At 40.0% G+C, this 16,831-nt stretch overlaps 1 protein-coding gene across 6 annotated transcripts in view; it reads right to left on the reverse strand.

The window, feature by feature from the left end:
* The window catches only part of NAV3 (neuron navigator 3), a 688,216-nt gene extending 672,997 nt beyond the window's left edge, over nucleotides 1-15,219 (reverse strand). For all 6 annotated transcript variants that reach the window (XM_039343281.1, XM_039343283.1, XM_039343282.1 and 3 more), the window contains exon 1: nucleotides 14,876-15,219. The gene's annotated coding sequence lies outside the window, so the exon portion shown is untranslated. The remainder of the gene's footprint in view (nucleotides 1-14,875) is intronic.
* Nucleotides 15,220-16,831: the final 1,612 nt, after the last annotated feature.

Consider the following 16,831-nt stretch of genomic DNA (forward strand, 5'->3'; position numbering starts at 1 on the left):
AAGCCAGAGTGAAGAATATCACACTGACAAGCTCCTATGACAATCCTATTAATTTATAGTAATTCTGAAATGCATAGCATTTATTTTCAGAAAACCTTGCCCAGCAATTTAAAAAATGGTGATACAAATATATAGCTATCCAATACTATTAAGGCAGAATTCACCAATATTGCTAATTTATGAAAAAAAACCTAGCACATATAATAAATATCATTGGTGCAGAGTAATCATTTATTTATGCTTCTATGATTGCATAATGTTGGTTTTGTGGGTAAAAACTAAGATTCTTAATTGCTATTTCTCAAAATCAAATACTTAAATAAAATATTTTTTAAAAAAAATCCTGTCCTTAGATGAGTAATAATTGAGACAGAAAAAAAATGAGAGAGAATAGGAATTTGATTCTTATAAATGGAAAATAATTTATATATTTTTCCTAACACAAGCAAATTATATCACCTTAATCAAAACTGACTTGTTTAACAAATGCAACTCTAACAAACTTCTAATGCAAATAATATCTAGAGCATTATTTAAATGATATGTATAGAAAATTTGGATTTATGCCATTATAGACAACTAAAGCATAATACATTTATATTCAGATGAACATTTGCTGCAGTTCTTGCTTCATACACAAGGAAAATATGACTAAGGAATGCTACATAAGAAACAGATCCAAACAAAGAAATTCAAATTGTTTTATAAAATATGTATTTTCAGAGACATGCATTTGTGAGAGTTCTTTGCTCTTCAAGGACTGGACATACCACAATGTAGCAAATCTCCAACCAATTTTAGTTTCTGATTAGCAAATTCTGGTATTACAAGCAAAGTAGTTTCTCATTGCTTATAGTCATACAAACTTCAACTGTATCCCCTCAGATATTATTTCTGAATTTTTTTAAAAAATCCAAAGGCTATAGTCTTCATTTCATACCATGTAGCATATAGATATGCTTCTTGAAGAAAATACTCAGGACTGGAGGTTGGCCAAAGTAGAAGTGGGTAAAAAAGATACACTCTAGACAAAATTAATATGCATAATCCACAATTATAAATTAGAGTTGAAATTTATTACTAGGTTTTAATCCCAAACCAGATTTGCTTATAAGAATTTGGGCAATCCTGCCATTTCTTTCTAGCTAAAGACCCAATTCTCACCTCAGATTATAGCCAAACACTTAGTGTAGCAAACGATTGCAATGAAAAAATTTTTCCAATAAAACTACGTTCTTCAACCATCTTCTGAAGATAGAGAAAAAAACAGAAAATTAGAGAAACAGCTAAAAGATTTTCTGATCCATTTTAACAATGCAAAATTCAATTACATTGACAAATGAGGCAGTCCTGTAAATGAGCAACAGAAAGATGCATTCCTACACATAAGCTACTTTTTAAACTATATAATACACAAGGAGATTTACCTGCAGCACTTACTAATGAAAATAGTTTGCACGACTTGGTGTCTAGACCAAATATTTCTGTGCAAGAAATAACATTGATAGATAAGCCTCTATTTGTCATTGGTTTACCCAGTATTCAAGTGTAATATATATATATATATATGTAGGTCTTTGGTTGTTCGGGTTTTCTCCCGCGTAAAATTGGAAGTGTCTTGGCGACGTTTCGACGAAGTCCCATTCGTCATCTTCAGGCTGGTGTTTTCAGCTTCGTGCTTTGAGCAGCAATGTGTGGTCTTAGCTGTTTCTTCCTTTTAACTGCCAGTGGGGGTATGAACTGATTGGGTGGGAGCTTGGCTGTGTTCTGATTGGGTGGAGGTGTGTTCTGATGGTTAGGGGCTTGGCTGTGCTCTGATTGGCTGGGGGGTTGGCTGTGCTCTGATTGGCTGGGGGAGTGTTCTGTTTGGTTGTGCTCAGGTTAGTCTGAGTTGCAGGGGGTTTAAGATTTTGGGCTGCCTTGCTATTTTTTGGCTTCGCGTTCGTTGTCGTGCCTCATCTTCATGAAGCAAACTGACACCCTCCATGAAGATGAGGCACGACCACGAACGCGAAGCCAAAAAATAGCAAGGCAGCCCAAAATCTTAAACCTCCCTGCAACTCAGACTAACCTGAGCACAACCAAACAGAACACTCCCCCAGCCAATCAGAGCACAGCCAACCCCCCAGCCAATCAGAGCACAGCCAAGCCCCTAACCAATCAGAACACACCTCCACCCAATCAGAACACAGCCAAGCTCCCACCCAATCAGTTCATACCCCCACTGGCAGTTAAAAGGAAGAAACAGCTAAGACCACACATTGCTCCTCGAAGCACGAAGCTGAAAGCACCAGCCTGAAGATGACGAATGGGACTTCGTCGAAACGTCGCCAAGACACTTCCAATTTTATGCGGGAGAAAACCCAAACAACCAAAGACCTACATACAAACACCCGCGAAAACCTCAGAAAACATATATATGTATATATGCATATATGCATGTGTGTGTGTGTGTGTGTGTGTGCGTGTGTGTGCGTGTGTGTAATATATATAATATATATATTACAGTAATATATATATATATTACTGTGCAGTGCTTTCAGTTCAGAGGGAACAAGATATTTCAAGCAAGTGTTTATATAATACCTGTTAGCAATGTTTGAAACCAGAGATCTTTTTCAGAATTGTGAGCAGCTATGGCAAGCAGATACTGTATATCTTCCTAGAAAAAGATGCATATGTAAAGATTATATATAATCACACATAGAAATATTTTGGTGTGTGTGTGTGTGTGTGTGTGTTTTACTATCTACCCAATGAGTGGGGAGAGGTTGTATCCTTAAAATGGAACTTCTATGCTATTCTATTCTGGACAATGTTTTTAGCCCTGCAAAATCAAAAGGAATGGAATGCGTATTTATAGTACTCTATGCTTTCTCTCATTGCAATGTTTTTAATATTACCTCATTAAACACATCTGACTATATTTAGTATTGTTTTTGTACAGAAGATACACCTGAGGGAACCTGCTGAATTCTAGATTAGAGTTTTAACCTCAGGGCTGAAAGCTATTCCTTGTGCTATGTCACAATATTTTCATCATTTCAACAGGAATTGCAGCATCATTAACTTTAAATTGTACTGATAGAGGAACCACAACTTTACCTAAAAGAATAAATATGGCAACATAAATGTAAATGCTCTCTACTACCTACTTGAAGAAAAATGTCTATAGTTCCCAAATACAACATCTATATAATTAGAAATAGCTGAAAGATTCAGTTGATAAAATTAACTTACACTCTTGTTCAATTCAATCTAATATATTCTGCTCCTTAAATGTGGATAGGGTTCTCTTGTCTCTTATTGCTAGATAGAATTTAGGTAGAGTAGTAGTTGAATGATGTTTCAACATCATTGTTTTTTCCTTGGTCTTTGGGGGAACAGGTTAGCTTTGCAAATTACTGGAGTTCATATGGATTATGGTGATATACCTAATAAAAAGAGATCAAAGGATCCCACAATTATTCTTCAATCTGAGATAGCTTCTTCACTTTACACAAAGGAAGATTCAGTCCAATGACTTTATTCCACTTATATGGTAAATTGGAACATTAACAATAGTAAAAGATCAAACAGTAGAATGTCCTACTAGTACTCTGCCAAATATTTCAGAATTATTTATAAGAAATATTAAAGTCAGATAAAAAGAAGAAAAAGTAGTATGAATATTGACTTGGGGAAGGATTTTTGCCATCAGAAAATTTACATTTAATAATATTTATCTTTCTCAGACAGAGATACAGTGCTAATAGTGTCAAAAGGGTTCTTTTTTTATTCATCCTCTCTCACCAATTTAAGTGCTTCGGGATAGATTTTTGTTAATGTCATCAATACATATTAAGAACAGAATTGTGACAAAAAGATAAGGAAAATAAAAAAGCAAAAAACACCATTATAATGTCATTAAAGTTCAGTGATGACTATTTATAAAGTGTGGTAGGATAATGCAAACATCCTGTTATTTTGGTTAATATACATAATTAAACATAAGAGAAATGTTGAAAACACAATAGCCTTTCACCATGCTATTTTTGACTACTATATCCCCTGCACAAAAACCTAATCTGACTTTCAGTGCAAACTTTTGCATGTTTTTCCATCTTTTATCTGTGTGAATTCCTCTTATTTCTATTGGTACATATGATTTAAAAAAATGCTCCAATGTGTTTATATAGGAGTAGCTAAGAATTCTTGCAACTAAAGACTTCTGGAAATAGCTCAATATTGTTTATGATTAGCATAGTTTGCGCATACAATTCACTTATAAGTAAAATTAATTTCCAGCATACTTTACAAATTAAAAATGCCTTTCTTCTATTTTAAACTGAACTGTACTTATTCATTCAATGACTAATCAGTCTTTTGCATGCTTTCAGCAACAGTCTCAGCATGATGATATCTGGTAAGAAATAACTTTTAATGTAATAATGGTACCCTTTCATGACCTTTCATAGAAACTAAGTAATATCAGTTTCCATTAAGAAGGTTCAAAATTCTTTCAGTGTATTTCTACTAACAAATATAATGATTAATCATCTAATTCAGAGTATACTTGGATAATCAGTTTATAGAGATACCAGTCAATCTTGTTATCAAGGCAGCAGCTTCTGTCCCCTGGACTAAGCTATAAAAACTGAGGAGATTCAATATATATGCATAACGATGGACAGGGATATATAGCCAAATCTCCTCACTTGACAAGTGCTGCAATAGCAAACTTTAATGTGTAACCAATATGTTTTTTTAAAAAAATCAATCTTTCTCTTATCTTAAAATAACCTTAAGAAAAAGGTTCTTCGGGTTTATTTACAACATTGCCAGCAGATAGTGAAAAGATTGATGGAACCATGCACGCTGATCCTGATCCCTCAGCAGAGCCTCAGCTGACTCTCCCCCAGGCCTGTGTGGTGCTGCCGTCACTTTAGCTCATCCCGCCACTACACTTGTCTAGTTGCATACTACCTGCCACGTACCATGTACCACTGGTTGAAAAGCCGTGTCTTAAGAATACAACATGGATTGTGGAAGGTACACAAGCAAGTACAAAGGTACACAAGGAGGGTTTGCAACAATGATGCAACTAAAACAACAACCCAATGGTACACGGGTTGTTCAGGAAGAAACCATTAAATGACTGGTTTCATTCAATGTCTTGGTATATGTGGATATAGCAAATATCCGCATTTCTAATATTTATGGGGAAAGTGAAGAGAAAGGAAGTTGATTCATTATAAATTAATAGTAAGCATGAAGTTACACATATTTAGGTGCAATATAAACTTCCCATATTTTATTTGGACATTTCCAACTTATTTCCAGACCATTTTAAAGATATAAAATACATGTGAAAAGAACAACAAAATAGGAAAGAATGGCTTTTAGAATACACATCATCCATATTGGGAATATAAATTCCCAAGCAGATCTCAGTCAAAACACACATCTCTTTTGTACTTAATTAGATTAAATAAAATTGCTTCATAATACTCATGTTTAGTCAATTTTCCCCCACATTTTTCTTCTATATTATTAACTATTATAAGCTAGCTTGCTGAGACCGTGTGGGTTAGATGTTAAATAAATAGTAAATGAGGCCATGGATATTCAATTAAAAATACAGTTAAATGCAATATTGCTATGCTGATATCATACTGCTCTCCTTCACTGATACTTTAAGGCAGGGGTGTCAAACTTGTCACATCATTTGATGTATCGCGACTTTTTCCCCTTGCCGGAGTTGGGGTGGGCACGGCTTCTGCATGATGCATTGGCCTGCAGGCCGGCAGTTTGACACCTATGTGTTAAGGTTGTGGTGGTGAATCTATGGCATGCGTGCCACAGGTGGCACACAGAGCCATCCCTGTGGGCACATGCACCATTGCCCCAGAGCGAGGCGGGGCCAGGCTGCTTCACTCCGCCTCTCCACGTGCGCCTGTGCTCTCTATCTCTCTCTCTCTGCACTGTGAATTGGAGCAGCTGCAAGAGCTGGGCGGATCCGGGCTGGATGGTGGAGGCAGCTGCCAGCGCGAGTCCAGGTAAGCCTGCAGAGCGATTTTGCACCCTTTCCATGGCCGATCTGGGCAGCAGAGGCCTTTTCCAAGCAGCAGTAGTGGCAGGGCGATCTGTGTAGGGGATGGGGGAAACGGCAGTGGCAGGGCAATCCATGCAGTGGCTCGGCCAGGGCTCGGGGGACTGTCCACTGAACTCTTTCCATTCCTTCAGGCACCAATCTTCTCTCCCCCCCCCAACCATGACAGGCTGCTATTCACCACTCTGTGGGGCCCCCTTGCAGCCCCTGGAAGTCAAAGGCTGGCTGTGACTACCTCGCCCCCAGTCAGAAGGCGCTGGCCATCCACGCCACAGGGGCGGACAGGGGTTCTGCTCTCCCAAAAGGCCACCACCTCCTGGCTGGAACCCTACCCGGCAGCACCGCCCTGTCAGCACCTGGTCAGGGCTGGAGGCGGAGAGGCCACACTGAGGGTCCAGCCATCGCCACCGAGGCCTCACTCTGCACGGAGGACAGAGCCCCATCAGAGGCTTCCTGACCGAGGCTGTGGAGGGGCGCCCAGCAAAGCAGTTGGCAGCAAAGGTCAGCAGGTCTTTATTCTTTGATCCAGCCACCCCACTTCTTTTTACAACAACATGCATGCCTATGCCTTCTCCAAAGTTACAAGTTCAGAGCCCAGCAAATATGGGCTGGAAGACAATCGAAGTTGCCTCCCTTTAAGCCAAGGAAATCTATTCAAACGAGCCCTCCAGCAATTGCAGTGCCACCCTCGAATCCCCTCTTCAAGCTGGGCCCACAGAAAACTCCTCTAACTAGGAAGGGGAAATGTCGGGGCACCTGCTGAATACTTGAGTGTCACATGTGCAAAAAAAAAGGCAGTGAGAAGGGGACAGGCACAAACTTATGTTTTTGAATGGCAAATCCGCGTGAAGGCACCTCCCTGCTAAGTTAGATCCATAAGGTACCATGTGAGGCTCAGAGAAGTCTTAAAGCACAGGAAAACTCATTCCAGAGGGCAAAACCTTCTCGGCTCCGCCCAACTCTTGCTCTCCAGCTGTCATCTGATCCGAAAAGCCAAGTTTTTTCTCTTCGTCTTCTCTCAACTTGCACCGAGAGGTCGCAAAATCCTGGTCCTCGAATGAAAGGCAGCCCAACTCGTTTGCCCCCCCAAACAGATTGCCTTCCCAACACAAACATTCAAAGGGTGTCTGCTTACACTGTGCGCCCCTGCCCTGCAACTAGTTACTTAGGAAATTTTCTCCGAAATGCAAATCCCAAAGAGTCTTCTTTGTAGTCAGTAGAAGAGGCAGAACTGGTTTTGCAAATTCGAGCTACAGCTTTTCCATCACACGCCGCATCCACACAGCCTGAGAGAGGGTCGCTCCTAAGCGGCAAATGACTTTGGAGGGGGATGGAAAAAGAAAAACCAGAAAGGAGTAGCCATCTTTTCATGAAGCAAGCTTGCTGCAGCACGTTCGCTTCTCCCTCCTGCCTTCCGGCAAGTTGGAGCTTTTTCTTTCTTTCTTTTTCTTTCTTTCTTTCTTTCTTTCTTTCTTTCTTTCTTTCTTTCCCTTTGGAGGCGCAGATTTTTCCCTCCCAGTCAAGCACGCATGTAGCAGTTAAGTCCAACCACTTCCTGGACTGTAACTTTTTCATCACATGGTCCTTGGCCCATAGCCTCGCTCTGCGAGGACAGACCCCATCAGATGATTCCTGACCGAGGCTGTGGAGCGGTGCCTAGCAGGGCAGGGCAGCCACCTGTGCCCAGAACCTCCAGATGGCCACCGGGTGGTAGCGAGGAGACAGTCCAGCTTCCCCTCGTCGCTGCTGGCCATCCAGGCTCTGCAGCCCAGCACCCCCCCCTCCCCCCGCAACTTGTAAGGCTGGAGCATGAGGGTGGAGTGTGGGTGTGGCCAGAGCTTCCTCCTGGCCATGCGGTGGACCCAACAGCTCCACCTGTCACTTTAAGGGGAGCGGCCACGAGAGAGGCACCCACCGCAGGACTCTGGGCAAACAAAGAGCAGCCCACCAGGGAAGGATCGGAGCCACGCCTGCTCGCCTGCTCTTCCTCCCAACCGGGCATCCCGCTCGTTTCTTTCAGAGCCGGCCCAGCCCAGCCACCAATGCGGAGCTGCCTAAGTACCACCTGCCTTGCCTGGAGCCACCCCTAGCCACTGTCTCAGCCCCTCCGCCACAGGAGGCGAGTGCGCTGCCAGGGCTGAGGCTGAGAGGAGGCAAAGATCCGTACCATGCCAAAATCGGCTGTTTGCCGCCTCCTGCCCATGCCGCTGCCATGAGGCTGCGGAACAAGTCAGGAGGAGATAAGGAACCAGGTTGGGGCTCTGCAATGGTTGGGTCAGGGCGGCGGGAGAACGGCCATGAGCCAGCCAGCAAGCAAAAGCAGGGTTTGGTGGGGAGATCGGGATCTGGCCCAGGAGCTGGGGAGAAGTTTCCTGCCAAGCCTCATGTGTGACAGCGGCGGTAGTGGCCTGGGCAGGCTCTGGTAAGCCAGGCAGGAGTGAGGAGCCAGCCAGCAAGAACAGGGTTGGGAGGGGGGATCGGGATCTGGCCCCTTTTACCTTGTCTAGGGGCCAGGGAGAAGTTGCCTGCCAAACATTCTTCCCTTCCTTTGAAACAAACACCCCCCCTCAATCCTCCCGTTCCTGCCTTCTGAATTAAAATGAGAGAAAGCCAAGTTTTTTCTTTTGTGGTCTTTACATATTTAAACTGCAGTTAGAAGGAAGTGGGGAAGAAAACCATTGCGAGACACTCTTCTGTTTTAACTTTTTTTCCTTGTTGCTTTTTGGCGTTTTCATCCTGCTTTCGTGAGATGGCAGCCTTTGGGAGGGGGTTAGCTGCCCCCTTCCCCCCAAGCCATTAACTGAGCAAGATGCTTTCTGCCCACTGCCCCACCCACGAGAGACCCCCTGGATCTCCTCCAACCCTGCCCAGCCCCCACAGGCATCCCTCCCCAACATCAAGCTGGCCATGTGCACCCTGGCCATGCTCACCCAATCTGCCATGACCACCATAGCCATGGCCACCCAGCGGGCCACACCCACCCAGTGGGCCACACCATCAACTAAAGCACTACTGCTTAAGAGCATGGATAAACTATGAAAGAAGTCTCATTTGTTTTATAATTGTTTTAATCAGAAGAGTTGCTTAAGAAGTCAGGTTATTTCTCAACTTTAGAAAAACCTTTAAATTTCATTCTGAAAACATTCTCTCTTCTTCCGTATTCCCCTGATTTCTCTGTATGAACCTCAGACTATGTCCTATAAATTCCAGCTTCTTATCCATATTAAGTATTTTCATCATGGTCTCTGGATGAGTTCATACATGATGCTAAGACATTTAGCTGCAGCTTATTGGTTTATTTACAAACATAACCATGGCTTATAAACCACAGTTAGTAGATTCATACAGCAGACTAAGTCAAAATAAAACAATGTACATTACTGTGAAGGGGCAAAGTGCAAACCCAGCCATTATTTCAAAGCTAAGTCAATTTCCCTGAGCAACCATTATTAAGCAAAAATGAGAGGAACATATATAGTAGGCTGCCCTGGGGCACTTGGAGAAAGGGTAGATTTAAAATAATTAAACCAATGACATATTGCCAGTCTCAGGATCATTGCATATTATATATAGATAAAACTAAATAACAGTTACAACATATGCTGCACAATCTCTTGTATCAAATGTGCTTTGACCAGTCCAATAGTCTTCTCTATAAATATGCAAAGTCAGGCAAATAAGTGAGTCTTTTGATAGCCAAATCTAACTGCTTACCTTTACTAATAAAGTACCATCAAGTAGACATCATAGATGACTCTTTTTCTATTGCCCTTGAAATTCCTTATGTTCGGGTCAACAAAGCTTCTTCTTTTTTTCTTTATAGATGCATATAACAGTAGGCCACAGCAATGCTTGCACTGTGAATATTTACTTGTCCAATTTTTTAATGAAACTTTGAAATAAAATTATCACATATAATTCCACTGGGGTAAACAGTAAGATATATATGAACATTAAGAGTGAAAAATCACCTTCCAAATATTTTTAAGCCTACCAATCCCAATAACACTATATTTTAAATTCCACCAGCTCACCAGCAAATTCAACAAGTGGAAAGCCACAGGTTTAGACTTCAAATTTATATTATTATGTTGCATCAACATGGAACCTGATTATCTGGCAGCTTTTCACCATTTCTGGAGTTTTAGAATCATCAGGCATATTACAGGTTTCAGCAGAGTTTATATCTCTAGTTAAATTATATAAACAGCAGAGGAAAACCAATAAATATTGATAATTTACAAACATTTTGAAATAAAAGGTTGGAATATCTTATTTTAACAAATCAGAAGTGTCATGTTTTAAGGAATGTCAGTCATATGTCTTATGATCTAAGATGGTATTAATAATACATTTCATATTTGTGTTTAACATACATCACAACACATCTCACCATCATTTAAATTTTTAATGCTGGAAAAACAACAAATATGAAGAATCTTTAATACACATGCTTTGCACTGGCTTCTTGTCTACCTCATGTTGGTTTTATATCTGTATTTTTATGGGAAGAAAATAATGATTTAAAGACAAAGTTAATATCAAACTATGTACAGAATATTTGGAATTTATTGATCTATGAGAAATAATAGCTATCAATGGTTGGTAGTATAATAAAGATGAGAATAATGTGCAGCTATAAAGAAACTATAAACCCAAATGTAAAGTTTTGGATTGAAAAATAGATTCAATGGAAGGACTAAACAGACCACTAAATAGTGATCATATTGCAATGTGTAATTTCTTGTTGAAAAACATATTCTTTTATAATTGATATGGTTTGATTCTTATTAAATATGATATGATATGATTCTTATTAAATGTTGTAAAAATATCCTTTTTATGTTATCCCTCAGAGTAGAGCAACCTAAGGAGAATATGTTAATAAATGAATAATATTCTATATACAAGAAAGAGTTGACTAAGCAAATTCAGTTTGAATCTCTTAGTGGTGATTATTGTAACAGATCATTATACATATTATGTTGTAAACCATATTACATACTTTTTTCAAAGTCTGAATCAGTGATCTGTAATAAACTTTGATTTGCTAATGAGTCATTGATGCAAATACATAAATGAGTCATTTATTTGATGACATCATGATGCATATGTTACCATTTTGATGTCATGTAACTTAACTTTCTTTCGTATATGCTGGTTGCCAGTTCAGTAGAAAAATATAAATTCATTGATGCTACTGTCTTATTTCAACAGTAAAGTAGCTAATCATAAGATACACAAGGATGCCCAGAAATGACTGTGCACATAAAGTTTTAGCTATAGAAAATCATTCAAATGTAATACTCTTTTTGGAACTAGGTTTTCAGTTTAACCCAAAAAAATAATAATAGCTGAATAAAAGCCAGCTTCTTCATTTGCCTTGTTCTCAAATGAACATGGAATGTACAGTGTATCCTCTATATCAGAAGCTAACTATTGTAGCAATAGCAATAGCACTTAGATCTATATCCCACTCAATAGGGCTTTACAGCACTCTCTGAGCAATTTATAGAGTCAGCATATTGCCCCCAAACAATCTGAATCCTCATTTAACCGATCTGGGAAGGATGGAAGATTGAGTCAATCTGGAGCCCCATCAGGATCAAACTCCAGGCTGTAGACAAAGTTTGTCTGCAATACTGCAGTCTAACCACTGTGGTGTCAGGGTTCATTATAATTAAACATTCTGTCCCTTGTTATGTTCTTCATATTTGAATATTTTGCCAAGGAGACTTCTTGAAAATTATTTAAACCTCAGGCATTACATTTCTGTTTATTCAACAATTCTGTTTTCTTAAGACACACATATTTATTCAAATAATTAATAACAATGCTTTAGTAGATATCTAAGATGAAGTATCGAAGAAGTGTATTGAAAAGCTTTAGACAGGAATCTGAACAAAAGCTCATTTCTCACCAAATAAATTTATTTAATTTTAAGAACCCTTACTGTTTCCTTCCTAATATATGTTTAGAATCAATATCTTGGCCTGTTTACATTAACAATTCTTTTTCAGTCTTTGTAGGATCACAATTGGGCTTTTTCAACTTTTCTGCTCTGTCATCAGTTTATGCCCCTCCCTCATTCTTTTACAAAGCTACTTCTTCCCTCTACCAAGCTCATCAGCATTTGCTGAAAAAAGAAATACATAAAATAGGACTGTATGTTTATGTTCCAACTCCAGAAATACTTTTGCTTGTGAATGCCCTAAGTGTCTTTATTTGCAGAACAATCAAACTCATTGCTCAACATAAAATGGATCTCTTAAAATTACACATTCTACAAGTATAATCAGTTATTATTTTACATAGGAGCTAAATATTGAAGCTAGAAACCTTATGAACACTTACCTAGGAAAAAAGTTCTACTGATTTACTGAAAGTCATTTTCATTTAAAGGCAATTCATCTTTTGTTAACTAATTTGAGGCTATTATTTCTAATAATTATACTTATTCTCTTACAAGTCATTTCATGAATTGAAAGAGCTTATCCAGAGGATACAGGGGAAGAAAAAGAATTCAGTAGGAAACATAGCATCCTCCTGAGTCTTGGCTAGAAAGCTGCTCCCATGGAATCAGATCAGGCTCATATAATTTACAGATAAACAGAAGAGTCTTATCATATTTACCTGATACTGAGAGGAAAACTTTCACTTGGCAGTACCTTTAAATTTAAACAATTGCCTGACAGGAAGAAATTGATGGAAAATCTTGAAAAGGAAGATATGTTCTATAGAACAAAATGATGTGAAGAACTTGACCTTTTGTTAAAAGCAGTACAAGATCCTTGAGGGAAAATATGAATAAATTCTAGATTCAAGGGTCCTAAAAGAGAACAATTTTTATCTTTATTTGAAAGCCCTTTAACAACTTATTCTTTTTTATTATTATTCTCTGTCAGGCCAGGCATCTTTAGGTTCAGCTAGTGGAGGAAAAACCAGATTGGGAACTAATGGCCCTGAAATCTGCAGAACTGGAGGGAGTCAACAATTTTCTTTGTTCCTGAAGAAAAAGTGAAACGTGACACTAGTTACACCTACCCTGCACAAATGCATTCAGTCCACAGTCTCCATCTTGAGGCTGTATTTGAACTGCAGATCTCATGGCGCTAACATTTGGCCTAACGCAGGATTTCTCTGGCTTCCTCTCTGTCCCTGGCGCTTGGCTGCACCTTGCCCTATGAAGAGCACGGAGAACTCAAAAGCTTGTTCCTCTCCCTGATGTCATTTTGGGTTATCCCAAATAAAGGGATTACCCAGCTGGACATTTTGAATGTTATGGCACCAGCTTTTGTGAATGTGTACACCCGCCCCGTTTCTTACAGTCAGCATAAGCTTGTTTATCTTTTAAGCTGCCCCACGACTTTGGCGTGTTTAAATTCTCCCACGACCACGCCCCCGGCCCCTCTCAGTATCAGACCGCTTGCTTAAAGTAGGATCGAAGGCTCCGCCGGCACCTGATGTAACCACCTAGAAGCTTGGCAGGCGCTAGGACTCGGAGGAGCTCTCGCAGGGGATGCAGGAACTGTAACCTAGGCAATTAACAACAGGCTGCTTTCTTCTACTTTCGCCCCCTCCCAGTTCCAGTTCGCCCTCCCTATTATCCAGGCGAAATTTCCCCCACTCCAAAAACATGCACACAAACCCACAAACTGTCAGCTTCTGCTTGGCCGCTCCTCCACCGCTGCCACCCTCAGCCGCCGGTTTCTCCAGCTCACAAGCCCCTAACGCTGCCTGTCTCTTGTCTTACAAGAAGAAACGTTAATTCCTTTTAAACGATCGCTTTGGGGAGATTTAGATGCCATCCACCTCGCCGAGAACACGCTGATCGTTACAACAGTGTCTCATCTGTCCAGGCAGGAAGGGGAGGAGAGAGAAAGGAGACATAACGCACATTTGCACCTACACAACCCTGAGAAAAGATCAATAAAGTGGCGAAAAAACGTGCCGACTGTCAGCCGCACGCCAGCTTATAATAAGGGGGAAAGGGAGCGAGAGAAAAGACTGGGAATGAATGTTCGCGTTTGCTGTGAGGGTTCGCTAGAATCACAGGCTTTAAAGCGAACTATACCATGCATTTTCCTTTCCCAGAGCTTCTCACTTCCATCCTTCCCTCCCCCCAAAACAAAAGAAGGAGAAAGAGGGGAAAGAGAAGCCGGCAAACAAACCAGGGGGCGGGAGAAGAGAGAAGAGAAACTGGAAAATGGGGCGGAGGGAAGAAAAATCTAGGAAGGGACAAACAAAGAAGGTAAGGAAGCGCTATGCTTTCATCTGCCAGGGAGCCCCTGGCCACCTCTTATCCATCCAAGCCTGCAAAGGATGCCCTGGGCCAAGGATGCTGCCTCTTGGCTAAAGCCTCTGGAGTCCCCAAAGTCGCTAGTCCACAGTCTAATCCTGCCACCACAGAGCACAACGCTCAGCATCCAGTGCCACTGCAATGAAATGATGCTCGCCAGTATCATTCTCTTGGAAGACAATAACGAAGCTTTTAAAAAGAGCCACGCTAATATACATAACTGCACATACACAGAGAGACAGAGAAATCTGGGTGCTGCCATCAATTTCAATAATGTTGATAATAATAAAGGGTTAAGAGCTTGTTTGACTCCAGGAAATTACATCATTTATTTAATATAGGTAAAACAAATGGAAAATGAGCTTTTTTTTTAACAGGAGAACTTTGAGTCATCAGTGGCAATTGAGAGAGAAAGAGAGAGAGAGAGATTATATTTATAAACACTCAGAGATGTAAAAGATCCAAGGGTTAGCCACGAGCCTTACCTATCAGATATCATCCTAGAAGTGTTAAGAAAAATCCTCAGCTAAACTGCACGACTTCATCAGGTTACTATGGAAATCCTCTTCAGGAAGATTAGAAACAAGCCACCTTTATCTTTCTCCCACGGCCACAACAACGGATACTCATCCAAGGAGCCAAGAAGGGTTGATCAGGAGTCAGAACAAGCCCAGACTCAGATGGATGGCTGGATGCTTGTGCTCTGAGTGATGGAGTCACCCTGCCTGCCTGCCTGCCTGCCTTCCTCCCCCAGAGAACTCAGCAGGCGATCAGATCTTCTCCTTGCTGCCAGAGCCAGGAAGTAAAAGGACAATCTCACACCAGCAGCCCCAGCCCAATGCTTTGCAATAAGAGGAGCTGTTTCCTAGTCACACAACTGGAATTTAAAGGGGAAGCGCTTACCAGTGTCCCCCTCTTACCTTAAAACAAAATCTCAGTAGTAGCAACAACTGGGGAAGTTTAGAAAAGAAACAGTTCAAAAAGGCTATAGATTAGGAAGGTATTATGTTTATCAATTAATATTCCATTTCATGCACTGTGAGCTAACCCTAACCCAATGAATTGTTACACAGTAATATTCAGGGGATGGAAATGCAGCCTGCTCAGACATGAAACTATTGTTAAACTATAGTTTAACACATTATGTAAACAGAACCACTGTTTTAATCAAAAGGGTTGGCCTTTTGTATTTACTGTACACTAAAACAGGAAAAGAAGAAGTATTTCTGTTGTTAATCTGTGTGGTTTTTTTCCCTTAAATACAATGCTAAGGTTTGAAGGCCAAAAAATATGGCATCAAAACCATCCCAGGAGAAAGGAAATATATAAGGAAATCACACAAAGCCTTTTTTTTTAATGAGAAGAGGAGAAAAAACAGTACTATGCAGAATTGCATATTTGAGATTAGTAGTACAGAATACTTGTTTGCACAACTGTAGCAGATGAAGTTGTTACTAGCATGGAGATCACTAGGTCAATTCTTTAAAGTAGTAAAAAATACATGTGTGGAAAAGACATGGAGAGAAGAAAAAAAATTAAATAACAAGCCTATAAGCAGCATCATTTCTGAGCCAAGATTTCATGCTCAGAACCCTACCGTTCTGAATTCCTTTAAGCTGGATGCTGAACACTGTTGTTTATAGCACTGGCATAAAGAAATACAAGGTGAGAACTCTTTTGAATGCTTGTAAGGCAGTGTGAATGGTTCCATTTGTGCCATACTTCCCTCATTATATAAAGTTTATGTCTTAGTGTGTTACTCGACTAAAGCTAGAAGAAGGGGATGAAGTAGTTGAAAAAATGAAATGATCAAAAACAGAGCTGAGAACTTTTGGTGCAGGATAGTCTAATCCAATCAGATATTCTCCAGATATGTTGGATAACTCCCATCATAATGCCAGGAGTGATGGGATTTATAATCCTGAAGGGGACCAAATTAGAGAAGGGTGAAATCAAGATTGGAGATCTATTTTTTTCTATTCCTTTTTATTTGTTCTTCATTCATGGCAGGAAGGAACTATTTCCCCAAGCTATTACTCCCAGATGTGTTAGAACTTCAACCCTCACAAAATCAGCATTATCAATGGACATCTGAAGAAGACAAGCAAGGTCTTTACTTTTGATGGACTTTCTTTCATGTGGTTAATTTTTTAAATTAGTATGCATGTTTATGGTTGTGGACTTGATTATTGAGTTTGATTATAAATGATTGTTTTGCCAAGCTCACATGAAATTCATGTACTGTATTCTAAACATGAGAATGGAAAAAGAGACATCTGAAGACTAAAATAAAACCCTCCTATGATAATTACACAGTTGTAATAAGATTGCCAACAGATTAAGTGTTTTTATGAACTATGAGTTGAGAAATAATCTGACAAAACATGTTCAAATCATGAAGACAGTGGTTTCAGAAGCTGTAGTTAAATTAACATATATGA

Source organism: Crotalus tigris, unplaced genomic scaffold (assembly GCF_016545835.1).
Source record: "Crotalus tigris isolate CLP2741 ecotype Arizona unplaced genomic scaffold, ASM1654583v1 scf7180000017836.1595184, whole genome shotgun sequence".
NCBI classification, from domain to species: domain Eukaryota; kingdom Metazoa; phylum Chordata; class Lepidosauria; order Squamata; family Viperidae; genus Crotalus; species Crotalus tigris.